At 38.5% G+C, this 14844-nt stretch overlaps 1 pseudogene; it reads right to left on the bottom strand.

The window, feature by feature from the left end:
- Positions 1-14844, bottom strand: part of LOC139743500 (uncharacterized) — a 105062-nt pseudogene that overhangs the window by 64114 nt on the left and 26104 nt on the right.

Genomic DNA, 14844 nt, shown 5'->3' with positions numbered 1-14844 from the left:
CGGATCAGGGGAAAAACGTTGGGAAGTGGAGTGCAGTTATGATCACTATTCTATGATTGTGCAATGTGAATGGCATGTGAAGAAGCTGATCATTAAAAAAAAAAAACATTATCAGTTAATGCAAAGAATGCTGACAGCAGTGGTTGTAAAATAGATGTGAATGATGCACAAGCGCATTTAAACCAATAGGAAGAAAACTTAAAACATGTCGGTAAAGCTATTTGATACGAATCTGAATTAAATCTTCAAGTAAGATAGAGAGCAAAGAAAAAGCAAAGCAGGTTTATGATATGACTTGAAAATACTTCATTAATTTTTTCTTCTTCTCTTTTCTTTTCTTCTTTTTTTAAGCTATCTTGAACTCACCAACTTCATCACAATTTGTGCCGGAGAATCCAGCAGGACAATCACAAAAGTATCCGGACCCCGGGGCAGATCCAAGATTAAAACACGTTGCACCATTCTGGCATGGATTAAGGTCGCATGCTAACTCTATAGAAAGGACAAGAAAGCCATAAAGGGGGGCTATCTAGCTATCTACCCTAATGGTGCAGACATTAAGATAGAAGCACGGCTAAAGACAATGACACAATATGCGCAATCATTCTTTTTCTTGTTGTTTCCAAACGTGAATGTGACTTTTTGAAAATGATGCAGGCACATATCTCAAGAGTCAAAACTTTGCAACTATATAATGAAAGAATACGTGACAAATTTAGTGAAATATTGGCTACTAACATTAAGGTTTGAACTTTTTACAAATAAGCACATCAAGGAAATAAGGGGTGCGCAAGAGGCATAGTTAAGTTTTGGTTCGAAATGACAACGTTTCAACTAAGCTGTGATTCAGTGAAGAAAACTAGAGTAACTTAAAAGACAGAATAGTATGCATTGGTCTCCATAATATCATAAAGATCTGCAGGAAGAACAACGTTGCGACATTGATGCTTATCGGCAGGAAGGCATGCATAACGGAAATCTAGCATTTCCCGTGGTATATGCAGCGTCGTTAGTTATACGTTATTTATCCTAACCCAAGTCTGAAAAAAAGAGATATGATAATAAACAACTGTGAATCTTGCATCTCTCTACTGTAATCGTGCTTTCATGGGCAGTTGCCATGGTTACCTTGCACTACATCTTGGCAATTTTCTCCAGTGAAGCCAGTGGTACACATGCACACGTAACTCGAAGGGTCGGATTGTGACTCTAGACAGGTGCCACCATTCAAACACGGAGCCTGAGCGCATGCAGTCGGGGTTGCTATATGAAGCAAAGCAACAGATGGAAAAGAGAAAGAGAGGGGGTGGATGGGGGTAGGGGGAGATCCATGGAAACGGAAGGAGACAGAGAGAGAACGAAGAATGTTGGCATTTTTACGGCTCTCTAAAAGCAGTGATCGCTTTGGAGAATAATTATTTGGTCAAATAAAAGCATTCTAAGAGACATGTTTAACATGAGAAATGAGACAGAAGGATAAATTAGCAGATGGATGTACAACTCACAAATACTTTAATTTAAAGCAACAACTGGAAAGAGTGGTGTACTACCGCAGCTAACCTTTCCTATCAGCAAAAAGTATTCATGCCTTGGCCTACATGCATGTACTTCTTCGATGAACGCAGAAAGAGGAAACTCTGTGCAAAATAAACATCAAATGAGTATGTTCCTTCGACGTAGATCCATCACTGGAAAACCCAAGGTAAATCTTAATGGGTTGATTGTCTCGGAATGTCGATCACACCTACATCCGCCTTTTGGCTCGACGAATGGTGAATAACGCAAACGAGATTCTTAAAAATTTATGACATGGTATAGTCAGCATACATAAGACAGGTTACAATTCGATATGTTCTAGAAAATAATGAGATCATACATGCAAATATGGACACGAACGCCAACTAAAAAGAGTGATCAGTACAGTCGATGTCATGCTTGGAGTTTTAAATTGTTCTCTTAATGAGATGAAAATGATATGAAATGTAATGCACATGCTCTTCTTATCTATTGAAAACCAATGAATGTCCATATGTGTCAGTGCGGCATACTGGTAATGATTACCTGTAATGTTATCGGTAGCAGTACTGCATGAAAGCCCCAGAAACCCGTCGGGACATAGACAGATATAGGATAACCCATCGCCAGCATTGAGGCAAGTCGACCCATCGGGACAAGGGTTGGAGGAACAGGCAGATGTTTGTGGCGAGTCTAGCAGCATGATTTGAAAGCGAGTTTTGATAAGAAAAGATAAGACGACAGTTCTACAGAGGCATGGAATAGCACGGATAAGGATGGCGGGAAGATGAGTATTTTGAAAAAAAAAAATTGCAAAGTTATGAGGGGAGAAATTGGTGTGAATGAGAAAAGAAGGCCACGATAGCATAAATATGCAAGCACATAAAATAATCATAAACCCCTTGCACGCGGGACGCTGTAAGATGTAAGCCGCTCATAATTTTTTTGGCTTCTTCTTGAAAACTTAAGAGTATCTAAACAAGAGTATTGGATCGATTTCTGCCTGAATCTGGCTCTGTAGATTTCACAAATGACAAAATATACCATGAACTCATCTGAAATCATCGCGAAAAATCAAATTTGACATGAGTTGAGACGGTCAGTAGCCTTTTTTCAAAATAATCAGTAAGAAATGAAATAAGCATGTTTTGTTGTAGCTCGATGGGTGAGCTTAAATATTTGCAAAAATAACGAAAGCGCTACTAATAATAATACAAATGTAGACAGTTGTACAAAATTTGATTGGCTTTAAATAAAGATCGAGGAGCTTTTGCTCTTTTTTCTGTGTGTGTGTTTTTTAAGGGGTGCAAGTTTTTACCTGTCACAAAACAATCTGTGCCGACATGCCCATTTGAACATAAGCAGACAAAAGACACCCCGTCCGCTGCTTCAAGGCATGTGGCGTCGGCTGGACAGGGGTTGGAGGAACAAGCCGGGACGGGGAAGATATCTGGAGGGGAAGCGGTGTTAGGGGAGGGCGAAGGGGAGCGGGAGGGGTGATTACGAGAAGTGATGAAAGTTTGCAAAAACTCGTAGAGGGAGCTTATACCTGATGCTTTTTTACAAACCATTCCAGAATTAAAACTTAATCTGCTCTCTACTCCTACGATAGGCCACACGAATTTTTTAGGACAAAAAACCATTCGAGTTCAATGGACTATCAAAAACCATTATTACACAAAGGCGTTGTACTATACCTACATCTAAGACGCTGAGTGTTGTCCCTACACTAACAATACCACCTTGGTATGTCTCAAATGGGTTACTGAACACTCGGTTAATAATTAATTCACACTATCAAAGATCTTTCAAATGTGAAATTGTCAAGCCGTTGTCTGGGCTTTACAACCTATATATACATTGTCTCATTCGACTGATTTGCAATTAGAAGCTCACAATTATTTCTAAATGAATAAGAATCTGTCAAAGACGAATATGAGTGAACTATAATTATAACCTTGATTAGTACCTGTGATAATTTCACAGCTACTGCCTATGACCCCACTGGGACACAGGCAAAGAAATGCATTTCCATCGGCGGAATTAAGACACGTGGCGCCCTCAAAACACGGGTTAGAATCACACGCAGAAAGTGGTGTAGGATCTGAATGCAAAAAAGACGAACGAGGTTGGCAGAAGCAAGGAACAGATAAAAGGCTATGAAGAAAGAGCACACAAAAGCAATCGGTATAAGCAGCGGTGCGTTCAGACAAATGCACACAAACATGTATGGAGAGAGGAGAGATACTCATGAGCAGATACGCACTCAGTGGGAAAGACGCCAAAAATTTTTTTGTCAATTAAAAATCGCTTTTTTACGTCGACATTTTAATGTAAATCATTATGACAGTTTAAAAAAGTGTTTTTTGGCTACTACTGGTTAGGAAAATGCTCTCCAGTCAACCCAAGTCATACCTCTCTACCGAAACAGCTTTTTCTTATAATTGCAATACTACAGTATAATCAGGTGTTGTACTGTAATCAATGTTAATGAACGTTGCGTTTAAGTTCCATTATTCTATTGCGAACTTAAATCCTCGCGCTCCCCAATTGAGGGTTTAAGAACAGAAGGGGGCATTTATCATTGACGAAGATTACCTGTTGTAACGTCACACACTATGCCCGTTTCGCCATTGGGACATAGACAGGTAAATGCATTTTGGTCCTGGGATTCCAGACATGTTGCACCGGAGGGACATGGGTTCGAGGCACAAGCAGGGAGGGGTGCACTTTCTGGCTCAGGGGTTGGCGGAGGAGAAAAAGGAGTTTGAACGTTGAAGCAAAAAAGGCATGAGCATGACGTCATCGATGATTGAGATCAGAAATTGGGTCATATTTCTTTCCCTTAAGAACTTATGTCATAAGAAATTTGAGTTTATCATTGTCTGTTAATTTTTGAGTCAGTGGCGTGCAGTAATTTGGTGGATTTATAATTCTGGAATTTATTCTGAGCAAATAGTAAATGAAAAAAAAATGTTTTTGATAAACCAACGCTTTTCATACCTTTACCATCACCTTCCCCGCTTTATCTTTTTGCTTAACGTATGATTTTGTTCACATTTATGCTTCATTTTGGAAACGAACCGTGAATGAAATAAAGCAATATAATATAAAAAAAAAAGGAAATATGTTTTGGAAATGAATTGTGATGGTTACCTGTAGTTGAACTGGAGTTGCATGTGGTGCCTACGAGGCCATTCGGGCAGAGACAGATAAAACTCATGCCGTCATGGGCCTCTAGACATGCGGCATCTTGCGGGCAGGGGTTCGAGGCACAGGCGGGAAAGGGATTGAGGTCTAGGAAGGTATATAATTATGAAGTAGAAAGTACAGAGTGTTTGGCAGGCAGTGATAACAGCTGGCGAATGGCAAACAGAAAAAGAAGAGAAAAACAAAATGGAAAGCAAGAACCAACACCGCGAAGCAATTTTTGGGATTGGAAAGGATTGCTGAATACATATACTTCTCAGTAAGGAACTATGGAGACATTAAAAAAGAGATAGCTTACGACTGCGAAAGAAATAAATACACGGAGGTATAAAATGCTACATGGACACATCTGGTTGTTATATCTACTCTAAATATCATGCGTATTTGAAAGAGCTGATAAAGATCTAAATATTTGTGATGATCATGATAATTATGATATGATTGAAAAATGTGAATATTACAAAGGAATTCCAGCACTATTTTCTGTCATTCAGCCCGCAATGTATTGTCCCCTGTGTGTTTATATAAGCGTATTCGTTTTCCCAAAATAAACTGCAGGTAAAAATAGCCTTTATTCTATATCTATATGTTATGATCAACTCTTTCTGTCATTCTAACAACTTCACTTTTTAGGGAGATGTGAAATAATCATTTTTGTCAGATGCGACTTTAATAAATAGGCCTTAAATATTACAAAAGGTGCATACATCATTCAGAATTGCTTGACGTTTGGAAACCCTAAGATTTGTCATGAAAAACTTTATTCATAGCATTATTATTATTATCATCATTTCTTTTTTAAAGCTGTGGCTTTGTTTTGGCGTGTACCTGTGATGACGTCACAGCTCGGGCTTATGACACCATTTGGACACAAGCAAGTGTGCACACTGCCATCGTGAGCGTCAAGGCACGTAGCTCCGTCAGGACACGGGTTTGATAGACAGGGGTTTGTGGGGACTGTGTCTGGATCGTGGTTAAATAAAATGATATAAAATTCGCTCCTTTTATAGGGAGGGTTTGAACCAAGATGCAAAACAGGTAAAGTACATGACATATACTTGTCGTCTTGCTTATAACGATAAGCATGAGCGGATTGAAATACAATGGATTATGGTATGGAGCGTCTGCGAAATTGTGTGAAGAGCGTATAATGGAGGAGATGTTGGTTTTGAAGAGTTTAAGTTCACCTTGAGCAGTTGAAAGGGAAATGGGAAGCAGCTTCAGACATTATAGAACGAACAAAGAGCTCTTAGCTGCCCTGCCTGAGTTTACCAAAAAGCGAGTTCGTGAAGTATTACGTAAATTTTAAGGTTTCAGCCAAGCGTGATGGTTACCAAGTTACTTTATTTTGTTTTCAAATTTTGCAACATTACCTGGACATTATGCTAATGCTCCGAGTTCAATAAAAAAACAAATCTGATCTAAAGTCAAAGTGAGATAAGAGTATTCACAAAACAGGTTGGCACAGGCAAAGTCACAACATGATAAAGCGGGCTCGAAGGAGCAGAGACAGATAAACAATTTTCAGTTATACGAATCCAGGTGACTTACATCTTTAGCAGATTTAGTGCTAGGGTTTGGGGAACAAGGGTAGGGAGTTAGTGCGATATCAGGGATTAAATGCGGGGCAGAGCAACAATCAAGAACGAAGGAATTTTTACTCTTCAAACTGACTTGAAAGTAGCAAACTGAAATTAAATGAAATAGGGGGACAGCAGGAATGCATAACTATATTGAACGTTGAGTAAGTGTTTACAAGGGATACGAAAAATTGACAAGAAAGTGATACAGTACTAACATAACAAAGAGGCACAGCACTGTCATTATAAGTGCGTTTGAGATCAGGAAAATAGCATGTTAAACACATCAAACAGAGGAAAGAGACATTGGTAAAATGGAAATGGGAAAGAAGCACATGCATAGTCTAGACAAGTTAGAATAGAATAAAGAAATGCAATTCATACAGCAGATTTTGCGAATTACCTTGCACTGCACAGTTGGTTCCCGTAAAACCGTCGGGACACAGGCACGTATAGCCGCTCCCATCTTGCGACTCAAAGCAAGTGGCCCCGTTTACACAGGGCTGCGATGCACAGGCTGAGGCTACTGATGCAAGAATGCAGATAATGTATAGGCAAACGCATAGCATCGAGAGACCGCAAAAAAAAGCAAATTTCAGAAAGAGAGAAAGCACTTTATCTATTGAAATTGCATCATTCGATCTAAACATTAAGCATCAAATCAGGGTTTTGTTTTTGTTTTTGTAGAATGACATCGTTTATCTGTCCAAGGACTCTTTTCTATTATTTGCCAAACTATTGGCTACGCACGTGCTAAAAAGGGGTGGAATCATGACAAATTTATGAAAGGTACATAGCACTTTGCATCACGAAACCAACGATATAACCCACTAACGATTATCATTGCACAAAGCTATTTTCGACAAAAATTCTGCCAGAGAAACATGTTTTCTTCACAGAGGTCGCAAAGGTTTGGCCATACAACAAACAAAAAGAAAGGTGATTGACTAGTCTTCTTTTGGGAGGCATTTTTTTCTACTTGTTGTCACAGGTTTTTATTCATAAAGCAGAGCTGCTAAGAAAGGTAACAACAAAGAGTAGTGCAAGCGGTTCTCTGAACAAAGTTCCTTAGAAGCTATTTCATGCACATCACACCAAAAACACACATGAATAACTTATATATGCAATGAAGATCATTTCTGTCTTATTATTCCGGTATGCTTCACTGGACTAGGCGAGCGGTGCTAATGAATCACAAGTAGGCCCATATGCTTACGCGGCAAATGAAAATGCGTAAAGCATGGTAATTCTATTTAGCAAAGCAAACTAATCATTCAAATACGCAGGTATACAACAAACTCAAGAATATGACTAGGCCAACATTACAGGCAAAATTCGAAAAAAAAGGAGAAAAACTTCTGACAAGAGGATGGAAAAGGCGATGTACACACAGAGAATACATCTGCGATGCCAGATATCTTGGCTGTCGAGCTGTCCTGACGAGGATGGCCTATTAGATATTCAAGTTCCTCGTCTTCTCACACTCATTACTGGAGCCCTACTCCAAATCGACGATCCGGTGTTCGAGCTGCGACCAGGAACCTGCATTTAATACCATCTGCTTCGATTACGGAAAGGTAAGAAGACATATCGCCTATAGAACGTTTGATAAAACATAAACATGAACAAACATCAATTTTAATTACAAGAAGGAAAAGACAGCGGTAATCGACATGAGTGAAGTACGTACCAAGCTGACAATTGTCGCCCTCATAGCCGGGTTGACAGCTACAGACGTAGGCCACCCCTGTGTTGGAGCCAGCCTCGAAACAGACGCCTCCGTTTAAACACGGGCCAGACGAACAAGCGGGAACTGATTTTCATATGGGGAGGAAAAGGAGAAAAATGACAGAGCTCTAGACAAGAAAATTTGTGACAGATGCGCCATAACAGTTTTTAAAGCTTTGAGGCCTACGCTCTATATGTTCTATGCTCTAAAAATAATATTAGTACTAAAATGCGGCAGAGAGTTCTGCCTGCGAATACTCGATTCTAGCAGTGAAAGAATTTCGTTGCTTCATAAATTTTATCAATTTCCTATATATATATTTTTTCTTTTTCTGTATAGCTTTTGAGGGATTACAGTACTCTTGCTAGGAGAATGTGAACGAGAATGGGATGGATCTTCCTTCCTGATTCTGTGCGCGGATAACATTTGGCTATTTCATTGAGGAACATGATAATTTGCGGTTATCTGCAATAGGTTTTTTTTACGCTGTTTTGTTTGTTTTGTTCACAAATAATTAGAAATTGTAAACGAAGGAGTATGCAGCGATTGACAATTACAGGCCTGAAAATACGTCATGGTGCTGGTAAAAAAAAAAAAAAATCACATAAATTAAACTTACTATTTATAAAGAATATTGAGCATTTGTGTTTATAGTGCTGAGCAAAAGAAGCAAACTTTAGATTTAAGTTCAAAACTTGTGATAAGTGTGGAAGTGACACGTAAATTATTCTGTTGATTTTCAATTACCTGTAATTGTATCAAATGGACTCGGACAAGTAAACCCTTTAATTTGCTATTATTGAAAAAAATAGTAATAATCACTTTATTGCTGCAAAATTCATCTCATATGACCTGCACGTTTATATTGCAATGAGATCGTTTCTTTACCAGTTACCATGGGGATAATGCAGTGTGTGCCAGCTGATAACATGGACATTTCTTCGAGCAAAAGTTTAAGTTTCTTTGATTTCCCTATCGTACCGTCAAGAAAATTGAAGATGGGCGCAAAAGGTTTCCAAAGTTGCTCAATGCTGATGAGAATGCAATACGGCAAATGAAGATTTCAGGCATGAAATTTCGGCAAACTTTATCAACTACGTTAAGAGCATGTAAACATGATACCTGTGGCATCTGAAACCAACCTGAATTTATGATATTACGAGATCAAGGCACACTGAAGTGAAAAAAAAAATGCCCACCATAATGAAACCGCCTTCTGAGCCCGCGTCCTTGGCTATTCTAATGGGTCATTGACCATGTTGATGCATTGATGAAATACGTGAGGTGAGAGAAGTATTGCGTAGAATCTCTCTCCATGTGCCCTTTCTTTATTAATGACAGCATAATTGCATGATTCAAGCACGCCCAACATTCAATCTGCGCTCTGCAGCGTAATGGTATGATCGATGATCAGAAATTGAGTGATAAGAAGAAAATAGAAAGTGATGCATCTTCCATTTGACTGCAGAGCGATGTGTGTGGTGCGACCTACCATCCTCTACCCTGGTTTCACAATTGGCGCCTTCGTAGTCATCGAGGCACTGGCAGAAGAAGCCGGTGCCGGCCCCGGCGGAGAAGCACGTGCCCCCGTTTTGGCAGGTGGTGGACGTGCATTGCAATTCTGAGACGAGGGAAGAAAGGTTGCAGAAACAGCACAGTGCAGAAGCCAGCTACTACCTTAGCAGTGAGAAATGAGCGATTGCAGAGCCCTCTACGATAGAAAGCGCATTTATTTATGGCAAAACAAAAAGTGATGCAGAAGAACTGAAATGAAATAAAAAAACAGTTGGTATGGAATTTGACATTCTTTGTAAAGATATGGGTTTGACCTTTGCATGTTGTCCATGAAAAGCGCCATGAAGAACAAAAGAAAAACCCTCATACAAACGTTGAGTTTCTTCAGCAAAATTCTTTCATGATAAAGGTTTGTTTAAGTAGATGACTCAGCCACAAACACAGAAAAAAAAAGGTTTCTCTATAACACATAACACAACAATAAGTGTTTTAACTCAATAATTTGATAGTCAGCTTGAACATGGAGCCGCTTTCGGGAGCTGCGAAATAGTGAAAAGTCCCCGATATTTGTAATCTGTTATTTCTCTTGGTAGTCTATCGCTCAGTCGTGCAACTCTCATTCTGATTCAGAATAAGTTCCTTTGGAGTTTATAGCTCTAGCGTATAGCCGCATAATATGAGATAGAGCAGAGCAAGGCCTAACATGTCTATCACACAAGCGCGCTCACATTTGATATTGAGCGAACATTCTAATCTAATAAGTTAATTTTCCCAAATTGGATTGTGTGTTTGCATTACATCAACTACCTATGAGAAATGGAGAAATGAACAAAGATTGCAATTCAATTGATGTCAAAGAATTGTTTCTACATCAAGCAATGCGTGGCAATGAGTGTTTTGATGAAAGCAAACTGAAAATCACGAGCTGCAGAAAGAAAAAAAGAGAGAAAGAAAAGAATGTTTTAAAATGCTTACCAGCGGTAGTCTCCGTGCATGTGGTACCTGCGAAACCACTCTGACAAATGCAAACGAAGGAGTTCAGGTCCCCGGATGTGAAACATGTGCCCCCGTTTGCACACGGATTGGAATCACAGGCTTGAGATCCAGTAGCTGAGGAGTTGTGACACATTAATAGGCAAAGTATATTTCGCTATCATGCAAGAACGAAAATATGAATGTGTATAAATGCATGAACAGGATTATACCTGACTATAACACACACACACACACACACACACATACACACACACACACACACACACACACACACACACACACACACACACATACACACACATACACACACACACACACACACACACACACACATATATATATATATATATATATATATATATAATTTTATTATTGAAAGAAGTTAGACTTGAGGCATATATGTATATGTAAATATACATATATTTATATATTATGCTTCTTCTTCTCATTCTCTTCTTCTTCGTTTTCTTTTCAACTTACGACTATTAAGCATGCCAACAGTGACGTAAGCGGATTATTACGAATATTGCCGTACAGTTTTGTTGACGAAGTGTATTCTTAGCTATAGCCGCATACAGTTCATGCATTCTCCATACGCCATGCCCATTATAAAAAAAGATTTAAGCATTAAAAAACAACAACAACACTTCATTTGAGCACGTAAAACATGCACATATTGAATCAGCTGATGTACTATGGTTTCTTCACTACTACAAAAGTGTTTCTTAACCACTAATTCTTCTATCACACAAGAGAAATTAAAAAAAAAAACGTATGACAGTCAACGGACGTGTCTCATTTCAGAATGAAGACGTCGGTAGTTCATGCAAAACCAAAAAGGATGCAAAACATTAAAAAAAAAAACGATAACCGTGACTGTTTTACAATACATGAAGGCATATATTTAATCTACTCGTACAGAATATGAGGCGTAGACAGATGCAACACTTTCTTTTGACGGTGCTAATTAAACCGCTACAGCTTAAGTTACGTGACATTTTTTATTAAGGGTGTACATAAACTGTAGATCTGTATTATAGTTATCATACCCTGTGGTTGCAGTCGTGATGGAAAATACAGGAAAGCAAAATATATCACAATGTTTTTATGAATGCAGGATGTTAAGGGAAAAAGAGAGACAGAGAGAACATACATGTATTTTAGAGGACTTATAGAACGTCATATTGATCTCCTGAAGAGACGCCATTTGAATCACTTGGAACTACGGTTGTGATGTCCTTTTGGCATCTTCTCTTAAATCGTGCAGAAATATAAACACACACAGGGAGATGTTAGAAAATAAGATAGGTAGATAGATAGATACAGTAGATAGATAGACAGACAGATAGATAGATAGATAGATAGATAGATAGATAGATAGATGGATAGATAAATAGATAGATAGATAGAGAGAGAGAGAGAGAGAGAGAGAGAGAGAGAGAGATGATAGTATAATGATAAATGGACCATGTGTATCATTCGAATTACTATACAGTCTGTCAACATTTTGTCAACTTCGCAAATATAACCTAGTGTCTGAAGATAGAATACGATTAGCCGCGTTCCATAGGCATACCAACGTCACGAATTAGACGATTTATATCAGCATCATATATAATTCAAAAGCATTTCAGAATTCGTGCATAACTTGCTGCATCATTACTATTCAGTACTGTAGCAATGGAAGCACTTACGTTTATATGATTTGCAGTAAGCACTTCAAGCATAGTGCGTACAAAACCTCCCTAAACGACATTTAGTCATGTAGTAGGCCCTAAATTGGTCGTCAGTTTGGCACGTGTGTCAGCTTATGACAAATGTGTAAGATCATTTTGTTTGCTTTACCCGTGTGAGAGTAATAGTAGAAGTAGACTGAAGCATCATGTTATAGTCAAGTTTAGGTAGATCAAGAATGTTAATTGAGGTCTAATCAATCCAAGATGATGAAAAACAAGCGAGATAAAAGAAGTATTCAAAGATGAGTTAAGAAAATACATTTTCAGTTCACCACAGTGTTAGAAGTGCATGAGTGTATAGGACGACGTACCGATGTCCTCACACGTTGCCCCCCTGAATCCGGGAGGGCAGGTGCAAGTGAAGCCAACGGGCCATCCAATGCAGGGGGCACCGTTCTGGCACGGTTGGGGGAAGCAGTGAGATGCTGGTGATTACAAAACCCGAAAGCGGCTATTGTTAGTGCAGTAAGTTATGTGGATGGAAGGAAATTTAGGGCGAGTTGAAAAAGAAAAGAACGTGAAACAGGCATGAAAGGTTAGTTGTTATGCAAATGAATTGGGGCGTGACGTTGAACTAATCACCTCTTAAAAAGAAGAGGTCTGCCTTTATAAATGGATGATAATGGGGAAAGCATGAATACAAAGGGGCGAAGGATCAGCGGCTTTTGGAGCATTGATGGTAAGTGTGGTTTTTTACACATTATACCTTTCAACACAATTTGTTAGAACTTGTGCTATGGCTTGGATACCACTTAACTCGGCGAGTGCAGTTACAGTAGTTTGGAAACTGACTCCTTTAGTGAAATGCAATTTCTTTCTAGTTATGGAGTAATACTAGCAATTTCTCAACCCCTTTAAACAGCAGCTGAAATAATACGAATTTTTTAGTCACTTGTTACTTGCATACATTAAAATCAATTTGGATGTTCAGCCCGGGGACAAGGAAAACTTGATAAAATGTTGGTTAAGTATTTGTCTGTGGACGGGCATTAGCGTTTTCCTAATCAGCATGAGTTGTCTTCGGAGCAGTCAATAAGATACTTTGGGTTTATGGTGTAGTATATACCATTGTCACGTGGAGTAGAAGTACAGAAGTTCCTATATTATGATGAATGAGGATGAAGAAACATGGTAATTACCTTGTTGAGGACATACACAGTATGAATGGAAAAAGGATATTAGACGTTAGAAAGATGAGGTAAAATGATTTGCCATTGATGTGCTAACTCGTTCTGAGTTGCTATTTTTTTTTATCTTGACAGGCTCATATGAAGACATGAGACACACATACAGACACATTCGTACACACATCATTGTAAGGAAAAACAAGGGAGCTGACTGTGTGTAGAGAACATGCACGTCATACCTGTTGAAGTGGTTTCACAATTCGATCCGGTGAAGTCCGATGTGCACAAGCAGAAGTACCCCGCCTGGTCTTCGCTAGTTAGACACGTGCCCGAGTTCAGACAGGGGTTGGAGTCACACGGGAGACCTACGGGGGCACATCGATAAAAGAATAATGTCATTCTTTTATCATCTTCTTGTTTGAGTATAACTCTGACTATGTATTCTACATAGAGAATATGTAGTTGATTGATTGATTGATTGATTCATTCATTCAGTCATTCAGTCATTTATTCATTTGTTTATTTATCAATTCACTCTTGAAAACATTGATTTATTCTTTCAAAATGAACGAAATCTATAAGAGATATTGCATTGTGCAAAACTCAGTATTACACTGAAGAATATATATATATATATATATATATATATATACATATATATACATATATATATATATATATATATATATATATATATATATATATATACAAACACAATCATGAGTTCTCGTCCAGATGTTTTGGGTTCAACGAGCACAAATTCTTGCGAAAATGTGACCGTATGATCTCATTTCACAGAGTACGCATGTATACGCGTACGATATTTCACTTTTACTTGCTTGCTACTTGGTTGTTGTGGGTTTTTTTTTCAACAGTACTGGTATGATGAGGTACAAAATTATATAGATTATTACAAATAGTTCTGGGCGTTTTTGGCGCGAACGTGCACAGCACTAGTATGCATATCCAATGTCAGATTCTTAAGAGTACCAAGTTGCTTTGGTTCAAAGGAAAGCGTCATCTCTACCATGGTGTTTCTCTCCTCGTTAAAAATTATCGTCAAACAACAAAAATGAATAATACATTCGCACCTGTTGTAGAACTCTGGCTTTCACAATTTGTTCCGGAGGCTCCTGCTGGACACACGCACATATAGCTGCTGAGGTCGGCACTGGTCAAACAGGTACCAGAATTCTGGCATGGGTTCGAGTCGCATGGTGGTGATGGTGTAGCTGTAAAAATGTAAGCAAGTCAATTATGATTATAATCTCTCTATAATCATAATATATTAATACACTTCAAACGTAGAAGAAGAAATGGAAAACCAGCAGACAGCATGCACACATGTAGTGAGCGTATATCATGACATAATAATATTTATTATTATTATTTCGAGCATTGAAAATTAAGGGTTACTAAGACGAACACTGAATTAA

This window comes from Diadema antillarum, unplaced genomic scaffold (genome assembly GCF_040938485.1).
Source record: "Diadema antillarum isolate AM-2024a unplaced genomic scaffold, OU_Dant_1.0 scf00000034, whole genome shotgun sequence".
NCBI lineage: Eukaryota > Metazoa > Echinodermata > Echinoidea > Diadematoida > Diadematidae > Diadema > Diadema antillarum.
The sequence above is the reverse complement of the archived record's forward strand: the minus strand, read 5'-3'. Positions and strand labels throughout refer to the sequence as shown.